We start from the raw sequence: 14,966 nt of genomic DNA on the forward strand, positions 1-14,966 counted from the left end.
CTGTTCAGGCTGCGAGGTGGGGAGACAGTGAGGCATGAAATTCTTTTGCTGGTAGTTTTCTTATCTCCAGAGGGGGAGGTGTCAGGCTGGCTTTGGAGGCCTGCCCCTGCCCTTGACCTTCACAGCTGACCCAGCCTGGCTCTGCCCTTTTCTGTCTTCTTGGAAGGAAGGAAACAGCTGTTTGCACCATGCCCACCTCCCTCTGACTACCCCGTTCCTTTGCCTCATTCCCTGCCCTCCCCACTCCGGCTACCTGGCCCACGACTACTTCCACCCAGAGGCCAGCAGCAGCGGCACCCTCGACCCAGGTGTTCATTTTCCCTTCCTTTTACCTCCCACCACGTGGGAACCCCGGGCCACCAGGCTCATTCGCACCCTGGGCATTTCCCACCTCCCAGTCCCTTCCATCTGGGCTGGAGGGAGTTTTACGTAAAAAATGTGTCAGCCGTGTAAACCAGCACATGCCTCAAGGAGCCAGATGAAGAGAGTGAGGAGTGACAGAAGTCTCACTGCTATTTTGAGACTAAACTCCCAGCTCTCTGCTTTCACGGCTGCTCCAGCTGCCACTTCCCAGTGCCTCAGGAGCTCCTTCACGGGGCTACAGACAGGGAACAGAGCTCTTGGCCATTCCATTCCACCTTGTTATCGGGCTCCTCTTTCCTGAGCCCTCCGCCACCAGCCTACTCCTGAATTCCCTCCTCAGCGCCCTCCGTGGAACTCCTGAGGACCCTTGCTTCCTTGGCTCCCCACTTCTGAGCTTCTCCATCACTCAGAGCACAACAGATGGGCTTCCCTCCAGGCCTGATGGGGCAAGGACACAGACCACATTCTTAGAGGCTAGGCAGGGCAGAGAGGAGGCACCGAGCCCACCCTCAAGGGAGTAGTCACCAGGAAAGACCCCTTGGGCCAAGACACCTTCCCCTCCCCAGAGCCTGTCCACCCTTCCCTTCCCGGCAAGCCCAGTGCTTCTCTCTGAGCCCAGATCAGCAGGGCCCCTGCCCCGGACCCACACCAGGCGCTCTGTCAAGGGTGCTCCTGGATATTGTAAGGGGAGGCTAGGTAGGGGGAGGTATTTTTTTTTTCAAGCCAAGAGAAAACAGCCCATGGTCCTAAATGGAGCCCCTGGTCCCCAGCTGGCTTCTCAGCCAACCCTAAGGAAGACTTACAGGGTACTCTGCTGATGGGGCAACTCTGAGATCACTATTTCCAGCAGATATTGGGCCCCTTGGCTGGATGATGGGGGCAGAGGAGGGAGGAAGAACAGACATGTCCAGGAGGGAAACCAGAAAATGACTGTGGGCAGGAAATCTAAGGTTGGCCAAAGGGCCACCTGATGACCCCGCAGCAGGCCTGCACCTCAGAGAGCCCAGAACCCTAAACCCAGGACCAGGGTTTCCCTTAGTCATGGAGCTTGCTGCCCGTTTGTGTCTCATTCAGGACCAGCAGAGGGCAGAGAGGAACAAAGCCCTGTGCTTCCGCCCATAATCGTCATTGTTCTCACTGCGTCATCAAATCCCTGAGTGGATGGGAGAGACTAGGTTAGAAGCCTCTGGCAGAACCCTGGCGCCCTCAGCACACGCCGGCCCTACTGCCTTGAACAGTGGGCAGTGGGCAGTGAGGAAGGCTGGCCCTGCCCTCCAGGACCTCCCAGGCCAGAGCAGACAAGTCCTCTCGGGTGAACTCTCTGTGACTCCCCTGCCCAGGTGTGCCCAGATGGCTCCAGGGAGTGGAAAATACCACCATCTGGGGACAGTTCTGACTGTTTAGGTGCCACTTGTTTCCAAAGAAGGATTGGACACAGCTGCTCCTCCTCCTGATTCGCCCACACCTGTTGGCCGCAGCTCCTACTTCCCTTGTCGGGGACACAGAGTCGAACCCCACTTCCGCATGACAGCCCTTCTCACGCTCGAGAGAAACAGTTCGGTGACCCTCTGAGTCTGCACTTTTCCACCTGAACAGCCCCAGTTCCTTCACCGGCTCCCAATGTGAAACGATTTCAAGTCCCCTCACCTCCGTGGATTTCTTCCAAAACAAGGCCCACGGGCACTACAGCTCTGCTGAAGTGTGTGGAGACAGGGCCCCCACAGCTATATTTACACAGGCTGCTTCTTCAGATGAAACCAACCAATTGTTCACTGAAACTGCTCATTGGGCTGCTAATTTTTCCACAGAACCGAAGCCGTCGCAGACAGACCAGCGATGCTGACAGACAGGTGGGGCTTATGACCAGCAGAGGCAAACAGGAGAATTCCCACACAGCTGGAGTCAAATATTCACAGAGTAAGTGAGGATGAATGAGAAGCTTACTACTGTGACCACGAGACTCCCACGCTCAGACAGGAACGTCTTTACTCTCCTCTGATCCATCAGAGAAGGCTTTCTGGAGGAGGAGGTGAGATTCCAGAAGGTGCTAGAAAGACAGGCAGTCAGATAGCCTGGCACTCTGAGGCCATCGGGCGGAGATAGATAGGCCTGAGAGGAACATTCAGAGCGCTGAGTGTTGACTGCTTTGTAGAAGTCCTTAGAGATCAGACAGTTACGGCGTCACAGCTCTTCCAGCTACTCCCTCCGTGTCCTTGGGCAAGTTACCATCTCAGACCCTCAGTTTCTTCATCCATAAAATGGCAATAATGGTTCCTCTCAGATAGAGTTTTTAGGTCCATTCAGTGAAACCCTTTGTATAAAACATTTGGCACAGGACCGTGTACGGAGCTCCCACCAGTAAATAGCAGCCATTATGACATGATTATAATTTCTAAGTTTGGTCGAGCAAGTAGTGCTTTGAGCAAGTGTAGAGAGTATTAGGATAAGTGCTTTGAATCCAAAGCCCAAAGAGAAGGGTCCTTAGCTGGCAGCCAGGTGGAGAAAGCCCTGGGCTAAGACTCGGGCCTGAGCTCTTGTTCCAGCTCTGTTACTTCTAAGTAACTTCTTCCCAAGGGCACCGGAGCTCCGGTTTCTCATCTCTAAAAAGTGAGCTCCCTTTCAACTCTGGAGAGCCTGGAGGTCTCTAAGTGGAGAGATGCGGCACAAAAGAAGAGAGTCAACAAAGCGGATCAGGTGGTCTGGAGCCACTTTGCTGAAGAGCTGACAAACGGAGCATCTGACAGAGAGAAGCAGAGCCACGGTTTGAGAAGGAAGAAAATGCCCAAAGGGAAAGACAGGAACAGAGGATGGTCAGAAACCAGAGAGAAAGTAAAAACAGGTGTAATGTGCAATGAATAAAAATTACAAAGAGAAACTTTATATATACATTTTTTCATGGTTAAAAATAAAAAGAACACCAGGCAATAACAACTCAGATTTGTAAAGCACTTGCATATATATGTTATTTCACTTTATCCTCAGAACACAAGTGCACCTAGTTATTATTGCTCTCCCTTTTTGCTACAAGGAAGCAAAGACTCAAAGAAAGAAACTTGCCAGTATCAACAGCCTATAAAGGATGGAGCTAATGCTCAAATCCACATTTTCTGCCTCCACATCTATGTTCTTACCATGACATATCAGTTGTTATAAAGAGGTATACTGGGTCACTATGTTTTTTAGTTTTCTTAAATATCAATGTACTGTTTTGATAATACAGTTTAAAATGTCAAATTTGTACATTCTTGTTAGACCCTTGATCTATATTCTTTACAACTCAGAGGATTTTAAAAGAAATATTTTAATTTGATGCAATTCTTTTCCTAGCTTCATCTTGTTGGCTGTCTCAGATGTGTTCCTATCGGAGCAGATGATAAGTGAGAGGTCACTGAAGGTGAACACCTGCAGGTCCCCAGATTAATCACGTTGTGTTTGCCAAGTGTCACCGAAAGGTAGCCATTTATATTGTTTCCTCAGTGAAAGGGAAATGATAAGCATTTTGCATTTTTGCTTTTTGAATCTGAATCATTACAAAAGATACAAAGTTTTGCAGACTTTAAATCTGGTAAACATGGGAAACTTTAGATACTTGAACGTGCATCTACATTATTCCATTTTTTCTACAGGTTATTCAGAGTTTGGAAAGAAAACATGAGCCTTTCTGCTTTGTCAGCCCTCAAAAGACTTCTCAGTTTAGAACAAACTATTTTAAAGGAATATGATTTTTTGTATGCACATGGATATTAAGACTTTGAATAATCACATTTGCAAAGCACTTTCTCTATGTTTATCTCGTCTAGCCCTTAGGGCAGCCCTCCGAGGTAGACAGGACAGGTAACAGTTTTGGGAAATCTCAGAGAAGCCCCAAGTCCGGGGGCTGGTGGCTTGGCTGAGCCTGGCTGCAGCCAAAGTGGCTCCAGGTTGTGCACTTCCCAACGTTGGGGGTACACCCCAGACAGTCTCAGAGGCCCTTAACTATGATCAATATAAAAGTCATGAAGATGTGAACACTTCCATTGAACTTGCCTCCATTTCCAACCTCTAGCACATCTTAGAGACAACGCATCTTCATCAGGTCCAGCCCTGGCCTGCGACTTCCCAGAATTGGAGCCTTGACCCACAACTTCACTTTACTTCTCTCAAGCGGGATCCAACAGAGAAAAATTCGGCTCTGCCAGCCTCTTGGAGATCAAATGAAATCATGAGATGGATCTTGGGAAATTCTGAAGTACTTTAAGGACATTGGACATTATTACTATAAGCTTAAAACTCCTTGCAAACAAGTCTTCCTACAATTTGTCTTCACTCAATGCTTTTAAGCTCTGCAGTGTGCCCTTTTGAACACATCCAAATTCAGTTCAGCCTTCCAGGTTTTATAGGTTCACATTGTTTTCCTTCTCAGCCTTACTTTTCCCACACTGAGGGCTCTTGATGTTTTTGGTAGTTCCTGATGGAGCCCCCTTAATCACGGAAACACTGAGTGAAGGGCATTCCACAAGGGCAGGACAAGGTTCCTGGTTGATTTCCAAAATCCTCCCTGAAAACATCCAGATTCCATTGGTTTTTTGCGCTATGACCACCCTTTCGACCACCTACTAGTAGGCTGCATCCCACGTTGTCTGTATGAACTCCTAGATCTCTTTCTTGAATCAAAACAGAAGGCTCAGGGCCCACGACCCTAAGGCTAGTGCATGGATCATTGCTGAGATGCGTTCCCTTCCATTTAGCAAATCGAGGCCTACTCACTCAGCCCCTGAAATCTTGCTTAATTTGTACACATCTGTAAACAATTATTTACTATGCATGTATTGTGTTCTAGGGACTGCTCAGGCCACTAAAAGAGAGCAGGGACAGCCCAACATTGTCTGTCCTTATGGAGCTTACCCTTCTTTGAGGAGCCTCATTCCCCTCTATCCTCACCCACCTCATCTTAGGACTTCGCTACCAGAAAAAGAATAGCTAACGTGTATTGAACCCTCTTTACGTGCAGTGTCTTAGTTAATTGCCACACCAACCTTATGAATAGTTGGTATTTTTGTATGTGTGTGAGGAAGATTGGCCCTGGGGTAATATCTGTTGCCATTCTTCCTCTTTTTGCTTGAGGAAGATTGTTGCTGAGCTAACAGCTGTGACAATCTTCCTCTATTTTGTACGTGGGACACCACCACAGCATGGCTTGATGAGCGGTGTGTAGGTCCACGCCCGGGATCCAAACCAGTGAACCCCCAGCCGCCAAAGTGGAGCATGTGAAATTAACTGCTACATCACTGGGCCGGCCCTAATAGTTATTATTTTTATTCCCATTTTACAGATGAAGACGCAATTGAGGCTCAAAAAGGATAAAAAAATTCCCCAAGACCACACAATAACTAAGTGCTGGAAATGGAGTTTGAATCCAAATCCATTTGATTTCTGAAACTGTTTTTAATGCTACTCCATGCCCCTCTATATGGCCTCGCAATTCAATGCCAACTTCAGACATGGAAATATTAGCGTGCATTCTATCTTTCAGATAACTCGTGAGGCTCTAAATAAGGTCTGTCCATTCAGGGATTCTGCAGAGTATTACCTGACAATTTTTTGCATAGAGAAGTTTCCCATTTTCTCTATGGTTGGGTTTCTGTTCTAAGCTAGCTCCTTATCTATAAGACAATACAACATAATGGTTAAGAATTTAGACTACGTTATGGTAAAAAATAAATAAATAAAACAACACCCTAGGTTGGAATTCTGGTTATGTCACTTACAAGTTTACTATCTGAATCTCAGCTTCTTCATGTGTAAAAGAGGGAGAGTAATGACACCCATCTTGCGGTGTCCCGTGAAGTATAGGATTAAATGAGAGAACACTCAATAAAATGGTAGTATATGCTGTCATATAACTTTTCTCTTAATGACAAGTTTTTCAATAGCCTTGGATAGTGGATCTTTTCAATGCATGCAGAAGGTCTAAAACAAACGCTGCAGACTGGCTGCTCTCCAGCTGGACGTGTGTGTTGGAAAAAGTCAGTGTGCCTTCCTTACTCCCACACTACTGTCACACTCACAACACTTCCGACACTAGACGTGTGGGGTCTTCCCCCCACACCAAGCAATTCTGTGACACCAGCCGGGTGTCCTACAACTTAACTCCACTCTGACGCTATCTACCTGGAGATGGCATCAGATCCCACGGGTTAAGGGCTCGGTCCCACGAGACTGCCCCCAACCTCACATGCCAGTCACAGGCAGTAGGTCCCCAGGTGAGCCACAACTGCTGTCTGATCTGGCTACAGATTGGAGCTTTCCACGACCCCCTTCTCCTTGGGTTTGATTATTTGCTAGAACAGCTCACAGAACTCAGGGAAATACTTAGTTATGTTTACCATTTTATTAAAAGATGTGATAAAGGATACGAGTGAACAGCCAGGGGAAGAGATACATGCGGTGAGGTCTGGGAGGGTCCTGAGCACAGGCACCTCTGTCCCTGTGGAGTTGGGGTGCTTCACCCTCCCAGTATATGTGCGTGTTTACCAACCGAGAAGCTCCCTGAACCCCATACTATTGAGATTTTTATGGAGGCTTCCTCACATAGGCATGATCAGTTCTCAAGTCCATTTGCAGCCCCTCATCCCTCTCTGGAGGATGGGGGAGGGCTGAAAGTTCCAAGCTTCCAATCATGTCTTGGTCTTTCTGGTGACCAGCTCCATCCATGAGGTATCCAAGATGCCACCCAGGGCTGCCTCTTTAGAACAAAAGATGTTCCTATCGCCCAGGAAATTGCAAGCGTTTTAGGATCCCTGTGTCAGGAACCAGCGTCAAAGACTAAAAATGAGAACGAAAGATTCTCCTAGCACCCCGATTTACAAGGGTTTCAGGAGCCCTATGTTAGGGACTGGAGGCAGAGACTGATATCTATATTTCTTATTATTTCACAATGTATTTCATTCAATATGGGTAGTATTACATTTTCCTGGATAAATTACCAACATTTAAAAATCGAAGGGAGTCTGGTCTTCCTTCCGAGATTGGCCAATACTTTGCCCATAATATGCGCTCAATAAGCACTCACGAATTGATTGATGTAATTCTCTTGCATCCCTTCACAATGTGTAGCACAAATCTAAGCAATCAGTTAGTCAGTGAACTAGTCTTCATTGAATCTCTACTACGTGCCAATCACTTAACTCAATTAATAACTCAATTGCTTCCACTGATCTCCCCATCACAAAGAAAAATTAACTGTGATAGGATCCACCTCACAGGATTCCGTGAGTACGAATTCAGATGATGTGTGTAGAGCCCTCACACAGACTGAGGGCTCAGTGGATGTTCACAGTCAGATTCACAGAATCTCAGAACTGGAAGCAACCTCAGAAACCCTCTTTTCTGAATCATTCACTTAAACTTCTGATTCCAGGCTAACCCTCTGATGTCTTGTGGCAGAGAGTTTGAGAAACCAGGATTCTAAAGACCTGCTTCCGGCACTTGACCTTTGCTCTCAGGCCTCAGCCCATACCTCAGAGTCTGAAGGCAGCCCACGGCTTCCTTTGTTCAACATCAAACCGCAGGCCTTGGCACACCAAGTTCAAAGCTTCAAGGCTAACCGTAGGGTTAACCAGCCAGCCAACCTCAGCCCCAGCTAGATCCACCATGGCCCCACCTGCTCTGGGCTCCAGGGTTGGGGTAAGGAGTGAGGAAGATCAGAGAGCCCTCCTGTGCCACCACCACTCCCCTCCTCTCAGTGCTGGGTGCCCTGGCTTTCCACTCGTCTGGAAGAGCCAGTTTTCCCAGTCTGCACTGGGGCCAAGGCTGGTGTGATGCAATGCAGCCCAAGTCATCAGCCCCAAGTTCAGTTTAATTATCCACATGGGCAGATGACTCATACAGAGGGGCTAACAAGGGGTAATTACCCCGGGTGGGGTGACAGAGCCCAGCTGACTAAGAGAATACTTTGCTCTAGCTGTGGATGGCTGGAGAAAAAGTTGCCAGGAGCCCCTCCTGGGCCTGGACTCTGTCTGGCCCTCCAGGATATCCTTCCCATGAGGTGCCATGGGTGCCAGGAGATGGAATCCCAGAGGAGGACGGGGCATATGTATAAATGGTATAAGTTGCCTGCATCAATTGTGCATTTCCAGAAGAGAGTAGTGTCCAGTCCAGACGCACAGGCCCAGTGATCAGCTCATGGAGCTTGTCCTACCTGATTTGTCTCCCCTAAGAGCCAGGAGGTGATCAGAAGGAGCAGATTCATTCATTCATTCATTCATTCATTCCACCAAAAGAATTTTAACAGTTTTATCAAGATAGAATTCACATCCCATACAATTTACCCACTTAAAGTGTACTATTAAATGGCTTTCAGTATATTCACAGAGTTATGCAACCATTGCCACAATCAATTTTAGAACATTTTCATCACCCCCAAAAGAAACACCCTATTCATCAGTACTCGCTCTCTATTTCCCCCCAACTTCTCTCCCCAGCCACAGGCAACCACTAATCTACTGTCTGTCTCATTAGATCTGTCTATTCTGGACATTTCATATGGAATCATACAGCATGTGGTCTTTGACTGGATTCTTTCACTTATCATAATATTTGCAAGGCTCATTCATGCCGTAGGTCGTATCAGGGCTTCATTCATTTTTGCTGTCGGGTAATATTCCATTGTGTGGTTATACCACGTTTGATTTATCCTTTCATTGGTTGACTGGCATTTGGGTTGTTCCTACTTTTTGGCTGTTATGAATAATGCTGCTATGAACATTTATACACAAGTTTTTGTGTGGACATACATCTTCAGTTCTCTTACTTATGTGCCCCAGAATGGAATTGCTGGGTCACATGATAACTCCATGTTTAACCCTTTAAGAAACTTTTCCACAAATTTGGAGGGCCTCCTATGTGCCAGGCCTGGGTTGGGTGCTGGGAATTCTGAACAAAGCTGGTGAAAAAAATCTGAACAAATTCCAGTGAACAAGACAGATGAGTTCCTGTCCTCAGGGAGCTCCAATTCTAATAAGGAAGATAGGCAGTAAGAAAGTAAAAGTACGTAAGTGAAATCATTTCACACATGAATGAAGAGAAAACTGACGAAACAGAGCAGAATGAGGGGGTTGCTTTGATGGGGCAGTCAGGGAAGGGCCTGGAGAATGAGAAAGAGCCAGTCAGGCAGAGAACGGGAGGCAGTACTCTAGGTAGAAGGAAGAGCTCAGCAAGTTTGAAGAACAGAAAAGAGAGCCGCAGCATAGGAGCGGGACAAGCAAGGAAAAGAGCGGTCCTAGAGCCCTGCAGACACAGTTAGGTGTCTGAGTTGTATTCTAAGTGCGATGAAAAGCCGTCGTGTCCTTTTAAGTACGTGGTGGGGGGTAGTGGCATGATCTGATTCTTTTTTAAAAAGTCAGATTTAGTGAAGTATAATTTATATACAATAAACTTCACCTTTTTGAAGTATGAAGTTTGATGAGCTTTGACAAATATTACAGTTGCAGAGCCACTACTGCCATCAAAACATTAATACTTCCATCTCCCCAAAAGTCTCTCTCACCCCTTTTCTCAGTCAAACCCTCTGTTCAAACCCCCAACCCCTGACAACCACAGATTCATTTTTTGTGACTTTTCAGGATGTAATATAAATGTAATCATAAACACGCACTCCTTGGTTCATGGCTTCTCTCACTCAGTATAATGTTTTTGAGATTAACTCACGTTGGCATATAGCAATAGCTCGTTCCTTTATTATTGCTAGTGGTATTCTATTATATGGATATGGCACAATTTATTTGTCCCTTTACCTGTTGATTGACATTTGGGTTGTTTCCAGTTTGGGCCTATTGCAAATAAAGTTTCCATGAATATTCACCTACATCTTGTATGGACGTGTTTCCATTTCTCTTGAGTAAATCTCTAGGAGTGGAATTGCTGGGTCCTATGGTAAGTTTATATGTAACTTTATAAGAACTAAACTGTTTTCCAAAGTGGTTGTACCATTTTGCATCCCCCCCCCCCCACCCCCCGCCCTGCCAGCAATGTCAGAGAGCTCCAGCTGCTCCACACCCTCACCAACACTGGGTATTGGCAGTCTTGTTCAATTTCAGATTTTCTAGTGGATGGTCAGTGGTATTACAATCTGGTTTCAATTTGCATTTCTCTGATATCTAATGATGTTGGGCATCTTTTCATGTGCTTATTGGCCATTTCCATACCCTCTTTGGTGAAGAGTTTGTTCAAATCTTTTTGTTCCTCCCCTCATTCTCATCAAGTTTTTTGTCTCTATTATTGAGCTGTAAGAGTTCTCTATATACTCTGAATATGGTTTGCACTCTCTGGATATATGTTTTCAAATATTGTCTCCAATCTGTGGCTTCTTTTTCCGTTTTCTTAACAGTGTGTTAAAGAGCAGAAGTTTTTATTTTTTTATGAAATCCGATATACCTTTTTTTCCTTTATTGTTTGTGATTCTCATGACATCTAAAAATCTTTGCCTAACCCAAGGGATTTTTCTCCCATTTTCCTCTAGAATTTTTATAGTTTAGCTTTTACCTTTAGATCTATAATCCATTTCAAGTTAATGTTTTTGTGTGGGGTGAGGTAAAGGTCAAGGTCCATTTTTTCCCATTGTGAATATCCAATTGTTCCAGTACCATTTGTTGAAAAGACCATTATTTCCCCATTGAATTACCTTAGCACCTTTGTAATAACTCAATTGGCCATATATATGTGGGTCTGTTTCTATATCCACAGAGCACATTATTGTCTGAAGCAGGGAGCTACGTACCAGCCTCCGACCTGGAAACAGGAATGAAATTAGGACTTCCAGGCAGCCACATGGCCACTGGTTTGGGTGATGCCTAAGACTCACCTGGGAGGAGGCACACACTGGAAATGGTCTCCCCTGAGAAGAGGGAGAGGGAGAGACTCCTGGGGCACAGCACCCGGCTCTGGTTCCGGCAGTGGGGACATCTGAACCTGGAGATGTCTTTCAGCCTCTCTAGTAAGGAGTGAGAGAGGCTGGGGAAGGGAAGGGCCAAGACAGAGGCAGGACAGAGGAAGGGATATCATTGACCCATCCACACCTAGTGGACACAGCTGGATGGAATCAGTGTTAGAAGCCCAGGCAGGCAGAGATAGAAACACCAAAGGGCGGCAAAGGAGAGAAAGAGGGAGAGAAGAGAAAGGTACCCTGCTGTCATCAAGAGGGACAACAATGGCAACACAGGCCAGCACTTGGAGCTTGGGGATAAATTAACTAATGCATCCAGGTATAATTAACTTACCATAGATGAGAATCAGAGCACCTGAAGGGACTTTAGATCATCTAGAGCAGTGGTTCTCAATCCTGGCCTCGTGCCAGCATCACTGATCCCTGGGGCTCACCCCAACCAAACCCCTGGTAGTGAGGCCCAGTCACTGGTATTTTTAAAGAGCTTCCTTGGTAATTCTAAATAGCAGCCAGTCCTGAGAACCCCTATGCTAGTCCGACTTCTTCATCTCACAGAGGAGGAAGCTGAGAAGCAGAGTTGGGCAGAGGCTAGAAGTGGGGTGAATGACTGTCCTGGCTTGCCGGGGACCCGGGGGCTTCCCAGGATGTGGGACTTCCAGTTCTAAAACCAGGACAGTCCCAGAACATGGGACTTTCAGTGCCAAAACTGGGAAAGTCCTGGGTAAACCAGGACGAGTTGGTCATCTTAACTAAAACATTCATCTCCCTATTTTCAGTCGCTCTTTCCACCTTGATAGAATGGGTGATCAGTGAATCCTGGACACCAACTGGGTATCTTGTTATTTGATCAAACCCATCATGTGGCAGAGCTTTTGTTTCTAGCTGCCCCTCCAAACAGGACATCCCCCAGATTCAAATACAAAGCAGTCAGTCAGTGATCCTCTGAGAGGACAGAAGGCAGTGTGCAAGCACGTGGTCTCCTCTAGGTTTGCTCAGACATGTTTCCATGCTGACTTCCTGCCTCTGTAGGGTGAAGGAGGGGCTTCTTTCCTGGCTAAATTCTCCCAGGATAATCTTTCACGTTACTAGTACCTCTCCTCTGTAGCACTTATCAGAGCAGTAATTTTATGTTTGTGTGATAATTTGATTGATAGATGTCAAGATTTTAAACTCAGTGAGGTCAGGGGTCGTGTCTGTTTTGGCTCATTGTTGCATCTCAGTATCTAGCACGATATCTGGCATGTAGTAAGTACTTAACAAATGAATGCATGCATGCCTGCATGAATGAATGGATAATGAATATCATTATCTATTCCCAGGGAATGACACTGACTTGTATCCATATATCACCAGGAGATCTCAAAACCAGTAGGAGCCGTGTTAAGTCCTTGCCAAGTGGGGCCTATACTGTTATGACAAATGTAATCCGTATTGATCTGAAATACAGAGGCGCAGGAATGACCACGGGAGTGGTGACAGCCTCGCCGAGAGGCCTCTCTTTGCTATCTGCTTGCTGAGACACTGCTGCTGCTGATTACCCTCATGTCCAGTCCGTGCGCCTCCCTGACTCGGTGACCTCTGACATCTTTATTAATATCTGTGACATTCGGGACTTGCCAGGCAGGGCCTCTGTCACATTCCTAATGCCTCATTGATGATGGCCTGTGGATTGATCATCATCACCAGATCTTTACTGAACATCCTTGTGTTCCAGTCACTGCTGAGTGCTGGGGAAGCAGTGGTGGGGTTGGGCGTTGGTAAGATAACAGCGATGAATAAGACGGAATTCCTGACCTAGCAGTTTTTACCATTTAGCTGGTTGGAGAGATAAGGTATGTACTTAGAAAAAACTTATCACACCATATGGCAGTTTGTAATAAATGCACAGATGTGGTACAGTTGACAAGTGGTGCCCAATTTCAGAGGGAGAGTACAAGATAGAACTGTGAGTGGGGCTAGGCTGGAATGTCCTCCATTGTGTCATCCACATCCACCATTTTCCATACTCAGACACCAGTCTTTGGTCCTCACTCCATACTCCAATCTACTGCCCAAACTCAAAAGGGAATAGAACAGGGGTGTCTTTGAGGAAATGCTTGCAACATCCCCCTGGACCAGGTGCAATGCCTTGTGCTTTGTAGGCACTCATTAGAATGTTGATGAATGTAGAATGAATGAGTGAGTCAAGAAGACCACCCCCAACAGCACCCATCCCTTCAGATAGAATGAGGTGATACCATCTTCCTGAGTCTCATTCCACTAAACCTAGTGAAGAACACCCAACTGATGGAGTCATCCTGGTGAGTCATTTCCTGGGAAGTGGCCTGGAGAACAACCTCCCACTCGGCTCGCTTAGCCTTCCAGTACTTGGCTTAGGGCGCCACCTGGTGACATTCCCAAGAAAGGCTTTCCGGCTCACTCGGCTTCCTTTGCCGTGCTGGCCAGCCTCTGAACCTTCTAAGCAGGGAACCACGGGAAACCAGGACCCCAAGGTCCCAGTTCCTCAAAATAGCAGAATCAACCTTCTTCCAAGCCCCCTTTCTGTATTCCTCCTGTGTGGCCTTGGCCCTGAGCATCCTCTTAAGAGAAGATGTCACCCATGTGTCAGCTTCTTAGATGTCCCTAAAGCCCCCAGCTGTCTGGGGTTACCTTGTGCTTCTCAGCCCACGTACGGTGGGGACCAGGGCCACTCCTAGCACCTCCAAGGATTATGGAAGGAGACTTATGTTTCCCAGTGTCACCTCTAGATCTTCTTTCTTCTGCTGGTGTTGGAATTCTGGCTTGTTGCTCTGGGTTACGTCCTGTTCATGCTGCTCCTTTTCTGTACCGTGTACACTACCAGACATCACCTCAGTCTCTTTGCTCCCCAAAGCGCCACCCACCAAAGACTGTGCATGTCGCACACTTTACGGAAGGTGTAGAGTCAGAAGGGAGGAATCAAGTGGGGAGTCATTGGCAAATAACTCAACACTGGGCAAAAGACTGTGGGAGGGAGTGGGGGGACACTAAGGTCAACACACTGCCATTGACAGACCTAATCTTACTGTGATAAGACGGCTCCAAGACAGCTAAGCCCAGTTCTAGACCAGACTACTGCATGGAAACATAGACAAGGGCCCTGCCTCCAAGAAGCTTACATTCTATGGAGGGAAACGGGCGATAAACAACTGAACTAGTAAGTAAGTAGACGACTTCTGTAGTGATAAGCGTTATAAAGAAAATACAGTGATAGGGAGTGGCTGGTGGGAAAGAAGGAAGGCGCCTGTATAGAATGATGGCAGGGATGACTTCTCCCAGAAGGTGTCGTGCGAGCCAACACTGAACGGTGAGGAGGACACAGAGAGAGGGAGAAAAGTGAACAGTGAGGAGGAAAGGGGGAAAGGAGTCAGAGAAATGGGCCTTCACATTTGGGGTGAGGTGCCCAAAAGTGACCCCAAAACCAAGGAAACCGATGTGACTTTAAAGGACAGGAATACCAGTGTACAATGCATGTGCAAAGAGGGGTACAGTGTGGCCCTTCATTTTCAGTAAAGTGATCATACTCATGAATGTTTTTTGCAAGGGGGTTTTTACTTTCTGCTTTTGTTTCTGTTTTGGTTTTGGTGGAAATCAAGGGAAAAACTGAGATTGCCACCCATGGAGCAGAACAGAAAATACACGTCTGAAAACAGAAGCCCAGAGG

Source organism: Equus quagga, chromosome 14 (genome assembly GCF_021613505.1).
Source record: "Equus quagga isolate Etosha38 chromosome 14, UCLA_HA_Equagga_1.0, whole genome shotgun sequence".
In the NCBI taxonomy this organism is placed as follows: domain Eukaryota; kingdom Metazoa; phylum Chordata; class Mammalia; order Perissodactyla; family Equidae; genus Equus; species Equus quagga.